The sequence below is a fragment of the Cryptomeria japonica genome, chromosome 2 (assembly GCF_030272615.1).
Source record: "Cryptomeria japonica chromosome 2, Sugi_1.0, whole genome shotgun sequence".
Taxonomy (NCBI): domain Eukaryota; kingdom Viridiplantae; phylum Streptophyta; class Pinopsida; order Cupressales; family Cupressaceae; genus Cryptomeria; species Cryptomeria japonica.
Genome location: NC_081406.1, coordinates 218,733,356 through 218,752,323, shown reverse-complemented (window position 1 = coordinate 218,752,323; position 18,968 = coordinate 218,733,356).

Genomic DNA, 18,968 nt, shown 5'->3' with positions numbered 1-18,968 from the left:
GCGCCTGTGCGGGCGCTAAAATGCATGCGTACGCGTTGCAGTTATTAAAAATAGATAAAAGAAAAGATAACTCAATGTAGAGCAAACTGGAATTTTATACTTGTCTGTCGCCCTGATCTGGATTGGTCGCGCTGAAATGCCTGAAAACAGAGACCCAATAGGTTAGTGAGTAAAATTTTTAAAATTCAAATTTAAAAATGAAATCTTTGCTAAAGGTGGGAGTTTTGGAAAAACAGTCACGCTGGTTAGAACTCACTTGTGCTGAAACGCATCCCCATGCACTGATGTGCCTATGCATGCGTTAAACAGATAGACAAATAGTAAAAAATTTTAAATTTAAACAGAGAGGGAAAAAAATTTAAATGTCATAAAATTGTCGCACTGATGCGTTTGCGCTCACACTGATGCGCCTGTGCACGCGTTGAAGGATTTTTTCTATCACGTTGAACCCAAATCACTCGCACTGATTTGTAGTCTCTCGTGCTATTTCGGAACCTGCGTCTTACAAATTCACAAAAACTCAAAAAAACATTAGTTTTTAGGGATGTGGGTCCCATCGAGCGTGCCAAAATGCAGAAGGGAAAAGGAGTGTGAGATGGATTAGATTGTAAATATGCAAATCAAACATAAATATACATGAAACCAAAAGGCATAAATCAAATCACATGAAAAACATGAATAGAGATGCATATACCTCACAAAAATTTTACCTTCTCCTTTGGGTGGAGCTTAGATGGAGTTGAAGTGCGCGCAAATGCCTCCAACATGATGTCGATTTTCTCCTAGATTGCTTGATGTGGTTGGCTCTCCAACATTGTGCACAAATGGATAACATGGATTTTTGAGGGATGAGATGGATGATATGACTAAGTATGGATGAGGGATGATTTTGCATGGTAAGGATGTAATTGTGATTTTCTAGGCTCGAACTAACAGCATAAACTTACTAAACTTGGAGATGATAAGTGAGGGGATGGAATTCTCAATTTATAGGAGGAGAAGAAAAATAAAGGGCTAGGATTGACCCAAGATGGAAGTTCAAAGGTTTCTTGTGAGCCCACACAAGGCCCAAGAGGAGGTGTGGAGACCAAGAGGTACATTGGGAAGACTTCCCAATGTGCCTTGAGAAGAGCAAGGGATGGGACATTTCTTGAAGAATGGAGAGGAAGAATTAAAAATTCTTCAAAAAGGGATGATCATGGGGATTGGAGGAATAAGAAGGAATTAAAAATTCCTCGGAAGATGAGATGCTTAGAGGAATGTGAGATTTTGAAAATCTCACATTCACCTAGGAAAAGGGCATTTAAGGAGAGTGGTTGGATGGAAGGGACAAGGAGTTGACTTTGTGGCTAATCATGATGATTAGCCACTAGAAACTCATTAGGAGGGGGATTAGAGGAAAGGTTAGGTGGGATTAGGATAGATAAGATTTGTAGGAGGATTTGACTAAGAGAGAGAATGAGTGGAGGGAATTAAAAATTAGAAGAATAATACTAAGTGAGCTTAGGGAATTTCTAGAAGAATTTATTAGGTTAATGATGGATTAAGAAAAGATGATTTGTAGGAATCACTTAAGTTAACTAACTAATTGAAATTAATTAGTTAAGAGGAGGATTTTGAGAAGATTTAATTTTAGAAGAATAAAAAAGGGGGTTGATTTATTAAATAAATCAAACACGGACTATAGCGACAATATTAATTATAATTAATTAATATTGAGGAGAATTAAAATCTACACAATTAATAAATTAATTATGTGTAGAATTAAAAATAATTAAAATAATTATTTTTAAGTGTCTACAGATGTCACATGTAAGTGTAATGGTAATTATGTGTCTAGAATATATGCATAATATAGTTAGGCTTAATATAGACTTGTTAGTCTATATTTATCCTTTTCATCCTCATTATCATTTTTTTACATGGCTACCCTACATTCATAGCACTTAGGGTGCTCAAGGGACAATGCCGCTACAATATGGTGTTGGGCATTCGACCGAGTTGGAAGAAAAAACAAAAGCGTTCCTAGGGTAAAAATCCCTAACCGAACATGTTGGAACTGACAATTCATGCCCATGATGAACAAAACAAGAATTTGGCTCTGTTGCAACTTTTCATTGAATGCATCTGATGATTTTTGTGTCAACTAAAAAATTGATGCCTTAGGAAAACTACTTTGAATCTTGAAAATTTGAGAAAGGCTATTGTAGAGGGTCCTCACATGACCCTGTAGGTTTAGATGGATCATTCACAGGTGCCATGGGTTCCGAGAAATAGCCTATCAAAGTTTGACAATTTTTCACACTTAGGGTGCTCAAGGGATGACACCACTATGGTATGGCCTTGAGTGTTCAACCAAGTAGGGAGGAAAAACAAGAGCATGGCTACGGTAAAAATGCCTAACTGAACATTTTGGATCTGATGGTTTATGCCCACGATGAACAAGAATGAGAATTTGGCTCCATTGCAACTTTTCATTTAATGCATCTAGTGATTTTTGAGTCAATCAAAAAATCACTGCCCTAGGAAAACCGCTCTGAATCTTGAAAATCCAAGATAGGCTATTGTAGAGGGCCCTCACATGACCTTGTAGGTTTAGGTGGATCATTTTTAAGTGCCATGGATTCTAAGAAATATCATGTCAAAGTTTGACATTTTTTTGCACTTAGGGTGCTCAAGGGACGACACCTCTACGATATGGCCCTGAGTGTTCGGCTGAGTAGGGAGGCAAAACAAGAGCATAGCTAGGGTAAAAATGCCTAACCAAATGTGTTATAACTAATGGTTCATACCCATGATGAACAAAATGATAATTTGGCTCCGTTGCAACTTTTAATTGAGTGAATTTGATGATTTTTGTGTCAACTGAAAAATCATTGTCCTAGAATAACTGCTTTGAATCTTGAAAATATGAGACAAACTATTATAGAGAGCCCTCACGTGACCCCTATAGGCTCAGATAGATCATTTGAAAGTGCCAAGGATTTTGAGAAATGACCTATCAAAGTTTGATAATTTTTCGCACGTAGGGCACTCAAGGGATGACATTGTTGCGGTATGGTCCTGAGAATTCGAACAAATAGGGAGGCAAAATAGGCGCATGGCTAGGGTAAAAATGCCTAACGGGACATCTTGGAATTGACAGCTAATGCCCATGATAAACATAATAGGAATTTGTCTCTATTGCAACTTTTCATTGAATGCATTTGACAATTTTTGCGTTAACTAAAAAATCATTGCCCTAGGAAAACCGCTCCAAAACTTGAAAATCTGAGAAAGGCTATTGTAGAGGACCCTCATGTGACCCTGTAGGTTCATATGGATAATTTTTAAGTGCCACATATTCTGAGAAACAACCTATCAAGGTTTGACAATTTTTCGCACTTAGGGCGCTTAAGGGACGACACTGCTACTGAATAGCATTGAGCGTTCAACTGAGTAGGGAGGCAAAACAAGAGCATGGATAGGGTAAAAACTCCTAATCGGACATATTGGAACCAACAATTCACACCCAAGATCACTTTTGAAATTTTATAATTACTTGTATAACTAACATACGAAGTTAACATTTAAATTGTATTTTTAGGAGAGAGTTGTTATAACCAAAAAGTAAAATGTTTTGTAGGAAAATCATCCAAGAACCCTATACATTGTTTCTCCTATCAGAAGAACATGGCAATGGAGGCTTCTTCTCTCCAATCGGATAAACCGTTTCATAGAATAGTTATGAAATCATATAAAATTAGTGAACCATACTAAGCATCCTCTTTACTACTTTCCATTTAATATTAGTAAACCATATAATAATATTAGTGAATCATATTTAATATTAGCTAACCATAAAATAATATATAGAATGGTTATGAAATCATATAATATTAGCGAACCATATATTGTTGTAGAAGATTCTTTGCAACTTTTCATTTGTCATTACTAAGCATCCATGTTGTGATTAATAACAATACCAGTTTGGTCATTAAATTGGGTGAAGTTACCCAAGGCAACCAAATTTAACACTTAAGATTTAGCCAAACAAAATATATCGAGTCTCGAGATTATACAAATAACATACTATTGTTTATTATTTAACCATTTTTCATTATTACATTCAGGATTAAAGTTTCAAAGAATGAATCCATGCACATGAGGAACAAATTATATCAAATCTCAACTTCTATATATCAAATTATCGAATAATTACAAGTGTATGTCCATATACAAAAATGGCACAAACGCCAACTCAAACAAAATATATGTCCATATAAGTAAATGTATGTGACCCATATACAATATATACATTCCAACTAGATATGTATGTATATCCCATAATGTCTCTATCACATCCTAAACTATCGATGGATCATCAAAATCGATCCTCTTTGAAGCACTCCTTGCCTCTGAAGGATCCTGCATAAGAATAATTCAAACCATAATTGAGATTAGTTATATTATATATATAATTTACATTCGAAAAGTTAACATCAAAATCAATATACATTGAACTATAATTGAACTCTAAAATTGAATTCTTGATTACCTCAAGTCCATGTCTTCTCTTAGGATGGTTGGGAGTCCTAGAATATGTTTGTGGTGGAGAAGGGATGTCATCAAGATTTTTGTAGATGACCTATATATGTTCACAAACATAAAATTGATAAAAGTTGTCATATAATTATCGATGATAGGAACATATCTACTAAACATAAAATAAAATAAACACATGTACTTAAGGCATCTCTTCTTCTACTTCTTTAGGTATTGTGGAAGCAGTCAATAAGGATGTGAAGCCAACAATTCTCTATACATAAAGACGACAAGTATGTGAAACTATCAATCTATATAGACATGTATAATCATTATAAGTTATTTAAACTCTTAATTCAATTATATTTGCATTCAATTACCTTTCCCTTGTCTCTCATTGTCCTTCCAGAGTTTGGATCATGTCGCACCACACTCGCATTAGGTGTGTCCTACAAGAGTAAAATAAGATAAACATGTAAGTTAATGTATAATTTAATTAATGGCAATTTAAATGACAAGCATATATACAAATATCTGGATGTTGTATTGTAGGTGGGAAATCAACGGGAGGAGGGTGAACATATGGGTGCTACAATACTCGAAATGCCTCAGGTCTATCTTGAGGCATACCTCCCCCAATGCCCTGGAAATGCTTGATGTCAAAATTGTTGACATGCTTGCCCAAAACAAACTCAGCATACAATTTGTAGAATGGCACATCGAGATTTTTGTTGGGTGGTCTATCAAAAACCATCCACCAACAATCCCAAAAGTGTTTTACAATGTCTTTATTTTGACACCATTTGACGGAAAGTTTAGTTTTTTTCACATCTACAAGTTGTTTGGTGCAAGGATTAATAAAAAGGGTGGCAATATCATCTTTGGATATCTTGAGGTTCTTCACCTCTTCATAGGACAAGCCATTTGTGTATTTATTCCTCATGGCTTTTCACCACAAAAGAACGACATTGTGCTCAGTGGTGACGATTTTTGCATTAGCTATTTTTACATTTAGTGTGGTTAACATCTAGGATAGACAAGGGATTATATTATAAACATTAGCAATCCCCCTCAATTGGTTCAAATTTTGACCAATTAAATCTTGAATTGAGAGGGGGGTTTGGGAATGGAGGTTTTGGTAACAGAGGGTTTGGTGATTGTGGCAGTTGTGGTGGTTGTGGATTGTCATTAGTATCACCCATTTAAACTGATTGAAGTTGAAAATTTTGATTTAATTAACAAATTTCAAACAACAGTGTATTTGAAATAAATAAAAACTAGTTTATATAAAAAAAATTGAAAAACAAATCAAAAAATGTGAATAAATAATAAAAAGACAAAGAAATCGAAAAAAATTCATACCTAATGTCAAGATTTTATGAAAATATGCTCCAAGAATTAGATATCTGATTTTAATAGGATATTGAATTGTCCAAATCGCCAAACTTGTGGATAAAAATCACCCACGGGTGGCCACAGCCAAGTATAAAAATACCCACTGGTATTGGATATCCGATACCTTTACCTTTTTCCATTTGAACATACAATCAATATTATATATTATATAATGTATAATATAATATTAATATATATTATATAATATATAACATAATATATTGATATATATTATCTATAATATATAATATATATTATTCATTTAAATTATATTTATTTATTTATTTGATCGGTAAAAGGCTGAAGCCAGAGAGATTTTATTAATTAAAAAAGATAATTACAACTCCATTCAGTGTGGGCACCGATAGGAAAGAATGGAGGGAAGAAAACCTCCGGTCTAGCCCAGATCCATTAATGGATCAGAAAACTAATGCTACAGAAAGCTAATAATAAAGAACAAGATACATGAATCCCTGGATAATTCACATCTAGGTTAATCTATTTGAAAGAATACTTAAAGATCATCCAAAATTTCCTTTTCATTGCTATTCGGCCCTTCCCTAAAAAATGATGTCCTCGATAATGATGACCAAACACAGCTCTAACCTGAATTCTTATCTTGCCAGATTTGGATCAAACCATTCCATTGTTCTGCATAAGAACCTTATCGCAGCTTACAGCCAAGATCGACGTTGGAATGTTTAAAATTATTATATTTTATAAAAAAATTGACAGCAACTTGAAACATAACTTCTTATTTGATTATTAATGTCAACCTCCCTCAAAAGGTATCGAACCCTTAATCTTGTCGAGATAATATCTACAAGAAACCCTCATCCCTGTTGTAGACACCTAAAAAATGGTCAACGCTTGCGAAGTCATGCTTTAACATTTGCGCATTGCCTCATTTTAGGTTTTTGCGTCGCATTAACATTTCTCCTATGTCACGCGCTTGATCTTTATCATTTGCGAGCATCAAGTCATTCTTCTACATTCTTCATCTGTCTCATTTTCGAATTTGGTCTTGTCGACAACAATCTTCAATCATGATTTTGGTCAATCTTTGTCCTTGTCAATCTTGTCATATTACGATCGATTTGTCATCGATCCTTGTCCTTTTCAATCATGTCAATTTGGTCAATTTGTCATTGATTTTTGTCAACCAATCTCAATCAAATCATTTATCAACACTGTTCATTTATCAATTCAAAATCATGATCGAATCGATATTAACTATCATTTGTCAAGACCTAATTGTCATCCTTGCATTTCTAATTCATCTTCCAAGGTTTTATGATTTATTCATTTAATCTTGTTTGGCATTTTCCCTCTAGGTTAAATAATTTATTTATTTATCCTAAGTCTTCTTGTCACAATTAAATGTTCATTTAATTGGCTAATTATTCCTCTTTTTGTGAATTAATTAATAAATGACAAATTATTAATTAATTTACCTAATTTTCTAATTTCCATTATTTCTAATTTTCTAAATTTCTAATTTCCTATTTTCATTATTTCTAATTCTTAAATTCCACCTATTTTCTAATTTCCTAATTGCAATTCCACCTAATTAAATTGTCTCTAGTTCTCCCTATTTTTGTGCTTCGGTGGAAGCATGAATTTCTCATGCGTCATACTCTTGGCATAGCAAGATGTCATAAGCTTTTAGTCCTCTAACCATTGCATTGGAAATATGTCATAATTCATGACATAGAAGGTGTCATAACCTTCCTCTTTCCACTCAATTGTGCCATTTTCGAAATCAATTGCCAAAATAACAATGTCATGCTAATCTTGTCTTTTCTCCAATTTCTCTATAAATTGGACGATTTTCTTCAATCAATCCCTAGCCCCTAATCAGATTATCGAATTTCTAATCAATCACGCTTCGAGTACTTTTGAGCAATTTTCTTACCTACTTGCTTTCAATCATGTATGTGCACTTGTAGGTGAGATCCACAACAAAACTATTTGAAAAGGAAAGAAGAACAATGGAGCCACATGAAGAAGCATTCATATCCATGTTTGGTTTGCATAGTATTTACTTTTGAATGTTTTATCTTTATGTCTCTATTGATAGTGTTGTTTAGGATAGATCATTGCAATGAGCTTTTGTGATTGAGCTAATGATTAATATTTTTTATATTGTTTGTGATGATTTCCTATTTCCTAACGTACATTAATTGGTGAACCCGACGTGAACACTAACCATCTAACCCCTTTATGGTGTTTTTGAGTGCTTTCAAGTTGATTTGCAGGCTAAAAACCCAAAAATAGGGTCGTGCAGGGTTTTCTAGAGACTTTTGCGCCTGTGTAAGGCACATAATTGCATTTTTTATGAGTTTTGCGCCTGTGTCAGTGCATTCTGCGCTTCTGTACAAAAAAAAAAAAAAAAAAAAAACTGCGCTTGTGTAATGAATCCTGTGCTTGTGTAAAGCAACCTGCGCCTGTGTAATCTTGCGCCTGTGTCATGGCTTCTGCGCCTATGTTCTAAGTTCTGCGCCTGTGTAAAGTCCAGAACATAGGTAAAAATGCAGTGTTTTACTTGAAAATTGTCTTGTTTTTGCATTCTGTTTTCTGTGCTTTGGATTTTGGTACTAATTATTTGTGCAGAATCTTGGCATACGTATGGAAAAGACAACAAATCAAACTACTAACATGTTTTATGCAGGTTCGATAGTCAAAGAATGAACACCTCAAACTTCTAACTTGGGTTTTTTGCAGGTTGCCTTGGAGAAACAACCAAATCTTGTGTTTGCAATTAATTTTTAGGCACCTAGTGATTTCTAAATAGGTTGGAATGAACATTTGTTTGCTTTGATTTTTGAGTGTGACATTGGAGTAGGAGAGTATGCTCTCATCCTTCTTAGGGTGATCAAAAATCCAGATCTTCGATACCATGCTTGTGTTGTTGATTGTGTGTCACATTTAGAGGGCCTGCCTTCCCGACCACTTTGCTTTTGCAAGCAAGTGATAATCGTGAGAAGGGAATGACCTAAAGTGAGTACGGCTAGAATTCCTTAGCATTCTAACTCACTATAAAAAAATACCTGATGGGCGAAAGCTTTGAAGGAAGTGTTACGTGGGAATTGCATTTACTTGGGAAGTGATGACCCTTGAACTCTTTCTTATATCAACATCTAAGTAGGGCCTCTTGGTCTAAATCGTGCTTGCGTGACTACATTTGTTTGGTATCTTGATGGGCTTAATGTCTCAATCACGCTTGCATGACATCAAGGAGTAATGCTTAACAAAAATCCTTACTACATACCTTGTTTTTAGAGGCCAAAAACCCTTCTCGTTGCTTGAGAAGGACAAATTCGGATACTTGGAAGAGATACTAAGTTCGCCATGGGGAGATTTCCATGGGGACTAATGCTTGACTGCCCTAAGAAGTGAGTGTCGTGGAGGGGAGCCCGTGGGGTCAAGCATCTATGTATTCTCCCTGAATCCCATAATGAGTCTACCTCTCAAGTACCTAATGTCCTTGCTATCCATAAGAAATGTGTCAATGAGCATGATTGTCTTGAGTCTAAGTTGAAATATCTTTGTATTCTTTGCTTGTCAAAAGTTGAATTGTATCTCATTTCAAGAACAAGACAAATTGATCTAACATAAGATTAAACACGAGACATTCATCCAACAAACGTTCAACAAGGTTCAAAACACACCTTCAAGCATGATGAGCAAACATTGTTCCAAATCTTGTCTTAACATTCATGTCACTTACATTTAGGTTCATCCTAGGTTGCATTTTGGAAAGTCATTGTCAAGTACCAAGGTTAGTTTTCACCTAAGTCATACTCCTTTCAATAGGGGTCATCCATTTGCATGTGTCCTCTTGCATTAAAGTCATACTATTGTCATACATTCATATTTCCATACCCTAGGTCTCTTTATTAAGCTTGGGTCATTGTCATATCATATTAGGGTCATTTGCATACTAATTGTCCCTTTTGCATATAGTCTCAAAAACTAGGTTTTGTCATCCTTGAGTAATCCAAATCTTTGGTAAACCCTAAGTTATTGTTAAGAAGTCTTGACCTTATCAAACTTTTATCTTTTATCATTTCGTCAAACCTAGCTTAGTATCCAAGCATATAAGGGAGACATTGTCATCTTGTCCTTTTGTCATTTGGTCTTTTTGTCCTTTTGAGGTCTAGACATCATTTCAATTTCCTAAGGGTCTCTTTTAGATTTGCATTCCAAAAATTTTGTCAAAATCTTCAAAAACAACCAAAAACATAGGTTGCATTCTTTCCATAGATTTGCATCTTCATTTATTTGGTTTGCATTTAGTTGCATATCATACATTATCCTTGAAAATTTCCAAAAATATTGCATTTGCATAGTGACATGTCTATTGAAACAAGGTTCCAAGCACCAATGATGCAACAAAGTTTGACATATCAACCGACAATGCAATCACACTTCTATCCAACCCAACAACAAGGCTATATTGATCAAACTCTTTATGATGAAACAAGTCTCCAAATACAAAAACTAGAGGAAAAGCTAGCTCAAGAACAAGAGATATTGGAACAAAGAGTGAGAAACATTCAGAAGAATAGATCACAAACATCCAAAATGTTTCAAAAATTTCCAGGTCAAAATCTAAAGATTGAGCCAATTGATGTAAGATCTCTTCTTGAACGATCAGACATACCAGCTCTCCTCTCCCAAATAGAGATGATGAAACAATTTCAAGAAAAGAGACAACATCAATTTCAACATTATGTGCCTCCACAACAAGAACAAGAAGGTGTTTACTATCAATCAGATTTTCAACCAATACAACCAATGGTTCAACCTATGGTCCAACATATACAACCAACACAATCAATGGTCCAATTTCAACAATATGTCCAACCAACTATACAATGTCCACAAATAGTTCAACCAATGGTGGAATATCAACAAGTTCAATCAACATATCAATGTCAACAACCACAATTACAAATTCAAAAAAAAAGGTTGCAGCACACACCAACCCAAGTTTCAAACATGTCAGAACAATTGAACCAAGTCCAATATCAAAACATGACATCAAACCAAAAACAAGTTCAAACTCCAGGTACAACCATGTCAAAACCTCGAAAGAAAGGTGGCTTTATTGCAATGATCTTAAGGAAACAACCAAGTGAGTTCTTTGAGGAAGATAAAGATAATACACTTATGTCTAGCAATGCCTCATCCCCCCGCAAGCAAATTGACTCTCCAGTGGCATCTATCCCTACACCTTTAGAAGTTCCACAAGAACCTTCTATATTGTCCTCATCAAACAATACACCCAAGGATGCAATTATCCAAGGACTATCCATAATTGATTGCCAAGATAATCCAATTCATGATGCGCATCCTTGTCATGTTTCAGAAATACAAGACCCAATGCCACCATGCACTTTATTGCCATTACCTATTTTAGAGGACCCCATTCCAAGTCCCTCTTCCTCATGTTCAAGCATTGATTCCTTGCCAGAACCCATCACGAATGTTCAAAGTGCATTTCCTTCATGCCAAAACATTGATCCCTTGTCAGAATCCTCCATGCATATCCAAAGTCCAACCTCATGTGAAGAGGATAATTTAGAGCACAAAGAAATGAGTCCTAAAGCAAATCAAGCTCAAGATCCTGAAACCTTTTCATCCCATCCAATTGTTGACCAGGACCCCATGTTCCCACACACTCATGATGATTCCCCTATTCTTGTCCATCCTATCCAAAGTCCTATTGACACTCCATTCCCTCAGCAAGATCAAGATATCCCAGTCCATCCAATCCCAAACAATCCCCTTCCATTTCAAGAACACAATGTCCTTTCAAATCCCATTACATTCCACTTCCCGAGCAAGATCAAGATATCCCTTCCATTCTTTCCAATGATCCCATTAAAAGTCAAGAGCAAAGCACCTTTAAAGAGGATTCCAATGATCTTCCTCCTTGTCAAGATCAAATTATCCCTTCAGATCCTCCACAAGATCCTTTTTTTCCTCCATCTCCTTGTCTTAATGCTCCATATACACTCCAAGATCGCATTTATTGTGATGATCCCATTATTTCTCCCATTTCATCTCTTGAAGAGCCTGTCATTGAACCATGTCTACTACACAATCCTAGTCCCCCTCATGATCTTGATACCCCTCATGATTCTAACGTGTCAGTGCAAGATGTTCATGAACCCTCGACATGCATAATGGGTTCTTCCACTTTGGTGCAATCCGATCCACTTCAAGATCTCATTATTTCTCTCATATCATATCCACCTCATAATGGACTAGCGTCTTCTTCCCAAAGAAAAGAGTATCCTACAAGTCAAAATATTCATAAAGGCAAAGGAGTAGATCTTCATGAGAAAGAATCTCTCCATATCAAAGAAGATCTTAATGGTCATGGCTACAGAGCTCACACTCAAGGGATTGGTATCCCTTCAAAATCAAAATCCCAATGTCCACCTTCCCCATCATCGCTTCCATCCATTCTAGGTCCCTATATCCCTCCATCTCCTATGCAACATCAGCAAAGGCACACATCTTGGAGAACCTTCCATCCATCTCACATGCCTCCATATCATTCCCATCCACACCGACATTCATTCCCTCTTCCAAGCAATTTGGATGCCAAGTATAAAAGTCATAAGTCTAGCAATCCACATGTATTCAAGGATCAACATGTCCAATATAAACGACATGTCAAAACCAAGAACAATGTGATCTATAAAGAAAAAGAAATATCCAAAAGGCCACAAAGGCCCACTGAGCAAAATAAAGAAAATTCAAAATATATATGGGTTCCTAAATCCCTTGTGCAAGCAATGCACTCCAAGGAACCACAAAAGCATGAAAAATCAAAAACCATGTGGATTCCTAAGCGGCTCCATGAAGCACAAAAGCCTAAAGAAACATCCAACTTGGCATCCAAAATTGCTATTCCTCCATCCAAACATTCCAAGTCTATTCCTCCATCACCTTCTTTATCCATTTTGGGCCCTTATGTCCCAAAATCCATAGTTGTTCCTCCATCCAAATCTCAATATCCAAAATACATCTTTCCTCCATCAGTCCATCACCCCTCAAGGTGTGTGCCAATGTCGATCTTGCCTTCATTTCCATCCAGTGAAGCCCAATTCTTCCAGTACCCTATCCATTATCCAATGCATATTTTCCATCCTTCGATCCCTTTGATCCAATCCTTTGCATAAATCCTTGCCTTAGTTTCATCTTATTTTCCATGTCCTTATCCTACCAATGTCTTTGAGCATACTTTTAAAGGTCATGGTCCATTTTTTTTTCAAGGCTACTATCCAAACAAAAAAGACGCTTGAGTCCTTCTTCCATCCCCTATCATGTGTCCATCTTCTCTTGAAAAAGTCAAAATACAAAAAAAATAAAAAGAAAAAGAAAAAGAAAAAGACAAAAGAAAAGAAAAAAAGTAAAGCAAAAATAATTCGTCCATTGGTGAAAACTTGGCAAACAGGCACCTTGGGCAAGTACCATGATGAAAACCTGGCAAACAGGCGTCATGCGTAATCTATGAACTTCTTGCACACCACATTTGGGGGCAGGTTTCCTCCTTCATATCCTATTGCCCTTCATTATCCTATCCTACCCCTGTCATTACCCTTCATATCCTATTGTCCCTCATGTCCAGATTCCCTTTCCACCTTTGATCTTGACAAGGCTAAGGATCTTCATAAGCATCATGCATCTTGTTTGCAGCTTTTAGTCCATCATAGCTTTTGGTCATTTATCCATTTGCTTATTATAACTTTTCATCCATATTCCCTGTCTTATTGCAACTTTCTGCCACTATCCCGTATCCTATCTTGACTTTTAGTCCATGTCCCTTATCCATTCTTGGTCTTGTTTATCCTATCCATATCTTATCACTATCCATACACTCTTTCTGTCCCTTGATCTTGATCTAACATAAGGACGTGAAATGCAAAATATAGTTTCAAATCCTCTTGACATGTCCCTCATCCCATGTTCTTCCTTTACATTGTCATATCCAGTCTCTGGTCCCATCATGCCATAGCCCTTGAAAATTGCATCTGCGTTGTCTCCATAATAAAAGGCCTTTGTCTTCCCTCTATCCACCATTATTTCAGAAAGCCTATTTATTCACCTGTCATATTCCTTGCCTTGCTAGACACTGGGGGAAAAAATTCAAAAAAAATTTGAAAAATGTCCTGAAAAAATTCATAAAAATTGAAAAATGTCCTGAAAAAATTCATAAAAATCAAAAAAATGTCCTGAAAAAAAATCCTAAAAATTGAAAAATGTCTTGAAAAAATTCTTAAAAATCAAATAACGTCCTGAAAAAAATACTCTAAAAATCAAATAAAGTTCTAAAAAAATGAACACAAAAAAATTGTAAACACTCGAAAAAAAAAAAAAAACAATAAATAAATATCCCCTTTGTGCATAGACAGATCACTGAGTATCCCTCCAACGTCATGCAATCAAACATTGTGCTTTAATGAAATCATGCGTTAATAGATGAACTTTTTCGATCAAAACCGAACTTTCAAACTAATCACAATTGTCATATCAATCGAATATCAGCATCAAAATCATTTGTCCTTGTTCCTACTATCATGGGTCTTATACAAGGTGTGGTATACTCGAAACCAGACTGTGTCCTGTCTTATACGGGGTACCGCATATCCTGAAACCAGACAGCATGATCATCCTATCAGCACTTTCAACTTTTGACAATGAAGATCAAGATGTTTGTTTGACTTGGTTGAATTTTTGCATCTTATCTTTTTATTGATTTATCTTTGGCTTCGATCATGTTCTTATGTTGCTCGATGATGTCACTGAGTGACTTAGAGTGACTAGGATGGTTCATGGTCCCTTTCTTTTTTGTTGTGATTGTTGTTTGTCTGTGATATGTCTGTCTTTTGCAAAAAGGGTTGCATTTCAGCTCTGGCCTTCAATGCCATGATGCTACGCATCCATTTTGCTATATCAAATAAAGGTTCTCACCTACTTATGTGCATATGTGAAAGCATGTTTTCCTTCATCTCTAACTATCCTTTGTCTAATTTCTGCTTACTAACATTTCTTCGATCCATCTTGGCAGTCCGTTTGATCCTATCATTTTCTATCATTCTTATCGATCAATTGGCCTCTTTTCTGCATGTTTCTGGCCAATTCCTCGAGGGGGCATGCATATGTCATTGTTATTGTCTGGGGCATTTTCATATGTCATTGTCAGCGTCCGGGGCATTTTTATTTTTCTTTAAAACAACGCTTAAAATCGCATTGACTCAAAGAGAGGCAAAATGTAGACACCTAAAAATGGTCAACGCTTGCGAAGTCATGCTTTAACATTTGCGCATTGCCTCATTTTAGGTTTTTGCGTCGCATTAACATTTCTCCTATGTCACGCGCTTGATCTTTATCATTTGCGAGCATCGAGTCATTCTTCTACATTCTTCATCTGTCTCGTTTTCGAATTTGGCCTTGTCGACAACAATCTTCAATCATGATTTTGGTCGATCTTTGTCCTTGTCAATCTTGTCATATTGCGATCGATTATTGAATTTCTAATCACTTTGTCAAATCACGCTTCTAGTATTCTTGTGTCAATGTCAATCTTGCTTTCTCAATTAGGTTTATGCACTTGAAGGTGAGATCTACAACAAAACTATTTGGAGAAGAAAGAAGAACAATGGAGCTGCATGAAGGGAACATCTGGTTTGCATAATCTTTTTACATGTTTTGTCTTTATGTCTCTATTGAGTGTGCTTAGGATAGATTGTTGCAATGAATGTTTTTGTGATTGAGCTATTACGTTTATCTTGTTTTGTGATGATTTCCTATTTCCTAACGTACACCTGCCATACAGCAGATCACTACAAAAAATGTTAGCCAATAAATAAACCCCCATCCATAATGCCCAACCTATACCAAAACAGTCGCTAAAGGTCAATAGCTTTAAAATTGTAAGAACTAACTTCAAATCCAATATACTGCCTACATTTTTATCATAATTTGTCGCCAGGAGGATCTCAAAATCACCTCACTCCTAGTAGAGATACTGATGGATATGAAAATTAGAGACAAAACCTTTTAAGAAGATTGATCAGATAATTATTTCTAGATAGTCCACCAATTTAAAACACTAGAAAGATTAAACAGAGAGAATCCTTTCAACCTTCACAGATCTTATTCAAAAAAGTGAAACTAGGAGCGGTCATCCTTCTCAATTCGGTAAACCTTCCTTTCAGAAGACAAAAACATCTTTGCTTATGAAAAACTCCTACCAATAGAAGTGTGAATACAAGAAGATGACCACATATATATATATATATATGGCTTGGCTTGTGGTTCATGGCTAAGGCTCCTATATATATATATATATATATATATATATATATATATATATATATATATATATATATATATATATATATATATATCTTTGTGTATAAATGTGTGTGTGTGTGTGTGTGTGTGTGTGTGTGTGTGTGTGTGTGTGTGTGTGTGTGTGTGTGTGAATATATGAATTTATGTATATATATATAGGCATAAAATTAAGAGAATAAAAGTAGAGAGAAAATATTTATCATATCTAGCCAAGAGCTAAAAGAGCTTCAAGATGAGCATACTCTTTCGTCGAAAGGATCTAAAAATCACCTAACTCCTTACAGAGATACCTAATTTAAAATGCTAAAGAGAGATTTCAAAATGATGGGTTCCCACAAAACAAAGACAAGCACCGAAAGCAGGAAAGAAGACAAAGAGAAGAGAGAAACCTTCCATACTTCATAGATCTCTTTCAAAAAAGTGAAACCAGAGGCGGTCGTCCTCCCCAATACTATAAACCTTCCATTTAGAAGAAATAACATCTATGCTTATGAATAAAATACTGCCAATAGAAGTTCGTATATAAGAAGATAAACATATATATATATATATATACATATATATACATATATATATGTATATATATATATATACATATATATATGTATATATATATGTATATGTATATATGTGTGTGTGTGTGTGTATGTGTGTGTGTGTGTGTGTATTTATATATATGTATATTTATATATATAGTGTTGGAGCCGATTTAACCATAAATTAAGAGAGTAGAATAAATGTGAGCATACAATTAAGAGAGCGGTAAATATGAATATATATATATATATATGCATGACATTAAGAGAGCAGTGCTTTATCAAAAAGAACTTCAGGTGGCTGAGATGACAAACATAATCAGCTAAACCTAGAAGCAGGAACCATTAAATTCTACAAAGACGAGACCTTATAGGGCAGAGATGAAAAAGGAAATCAACGAGCTAAAGAGAGAAAATCATAACTAAAGCTAGAGCATATATTGACTAAGCATCCATAAGTCTTTAAAATATAAGTCTAAAATAAGATGAAAGTTAGACTAAAAATCCTTGAGAGTCAAAAAGGTGATGAAAGGGTAAACCCGAGACAAACACCCAACTATTATATGCTCTAATATATTATATATTATTTATTATATCATCTATTATATATAATTTATATTATAATATATTATATATCATATTTGATGCCTATTGGATATCTGATAATATATAATATCATATCTGATACCTATCAAATATCCGATATGCTTAGGATTTTGCCATGACTCAGTGTACTGACATCCAAGCCAAGCAAAAAGTCAACACGGATTTCTCATTTTTGGGCGAGTGGAAAACGCATTTTTTGTCATATCACCACTTTTTGGCCCCTCGTGATCTTGCATATACCACAGAGAGAGAGAGAGAGGGTGGGGAGATAGAGGTAGAGATATACATAGATTGGAAGAGAAAGAGAGATATATACATGAAGAGAAAGGGGCAAAGAGAGAGATATTTGGATAAATAGATAGATAGGGTTAGGGTTAGGGAGGAAATAAGAGAGAGAGGAGGGGGAGATAGAGAGAGAGAGAGAGAGGTCTTAGAGAGAGATGGAGAGGGATAAGGAAAGAAATAGAGAGAGAGGGAAAGAGATGGAGAGTTAAGGAGATAGAGGTGGAAAAAGAAAGAGATATAAAGAGATAGAGAAAGCAAAGGGGGATCAATAGATAGAGAGAGAGGGAGTGATATAGATAGATAGAGAGGGATAGAGAGATAGATATTAATATGTGAATACAAAGAGATAGAGAGAGAAGGAGCGGAAGAGAGAGGTAGAGAGAATTAGAGAGATGGAGATATTGTACAAGAGAGATGGGGTGAATAAGAGACAAGGAGAGGTGGAGATAATGATTAATAGATAGGGAGGAGGAGAAATATATGGAGAGCTAGAGATAGAGGGAAAGAGTGAGAGAGGAAGAAGGTAACAAACACAACTAATAGAGAGAAAGGTTTAAAAAAGGGATATAAAAGGAGGATTGATGGGGAGAGAGGGAGTGATAGGGACAAAAGGAGGGAGAGAGAGGGATATAAAAATATATATATATTTGAGGATAGAAAGAGGTAGAGATAGGGATAGAAAGGAGAGATAAAATAGATATAACTTGCGAAATATAAAAGAGGTGAGAGTGAAGTGATATAGAGAGAGGTAGAGAGGAATATAGAGAGAGTAGGAGAGATGAAGGGAGATGAGTGTATAAGAGAGTGATAGAGACAGAGATAGGGAGGGACAAACAGGGAGTGCATGTCTATGTGAGTGAGAGAGATATAGAGATAGAAATAGTGGGAAAAACATGGAATGTGTCTATGAGTGAGAGATATGGATATAGATATAGAGAGGGTGAAATATAGAGAAATAAATAGAGAGGGGGAGAGAGGGAGAGAGAGGATATAAAAGTAGAAAGATATAAAAGGAGGAGCAATAAGGAGAAAGGGAGAGAGGGAGAGATAGAGATAGCTACAATGATTGAAGGGGGAAAGAGAGACATAGGGAGAGGTAATGAGATATAAATAGGGGAGAGGGATAGAGATGGAGATAATAATCAAATTACATGCTACTCGAAGTATAACTCACCAAGGGCACATGATATCCTTCAATTATTGGCATGAAACAAATAATCAAAAGTTAGTTTCTTTCTCTTTCTT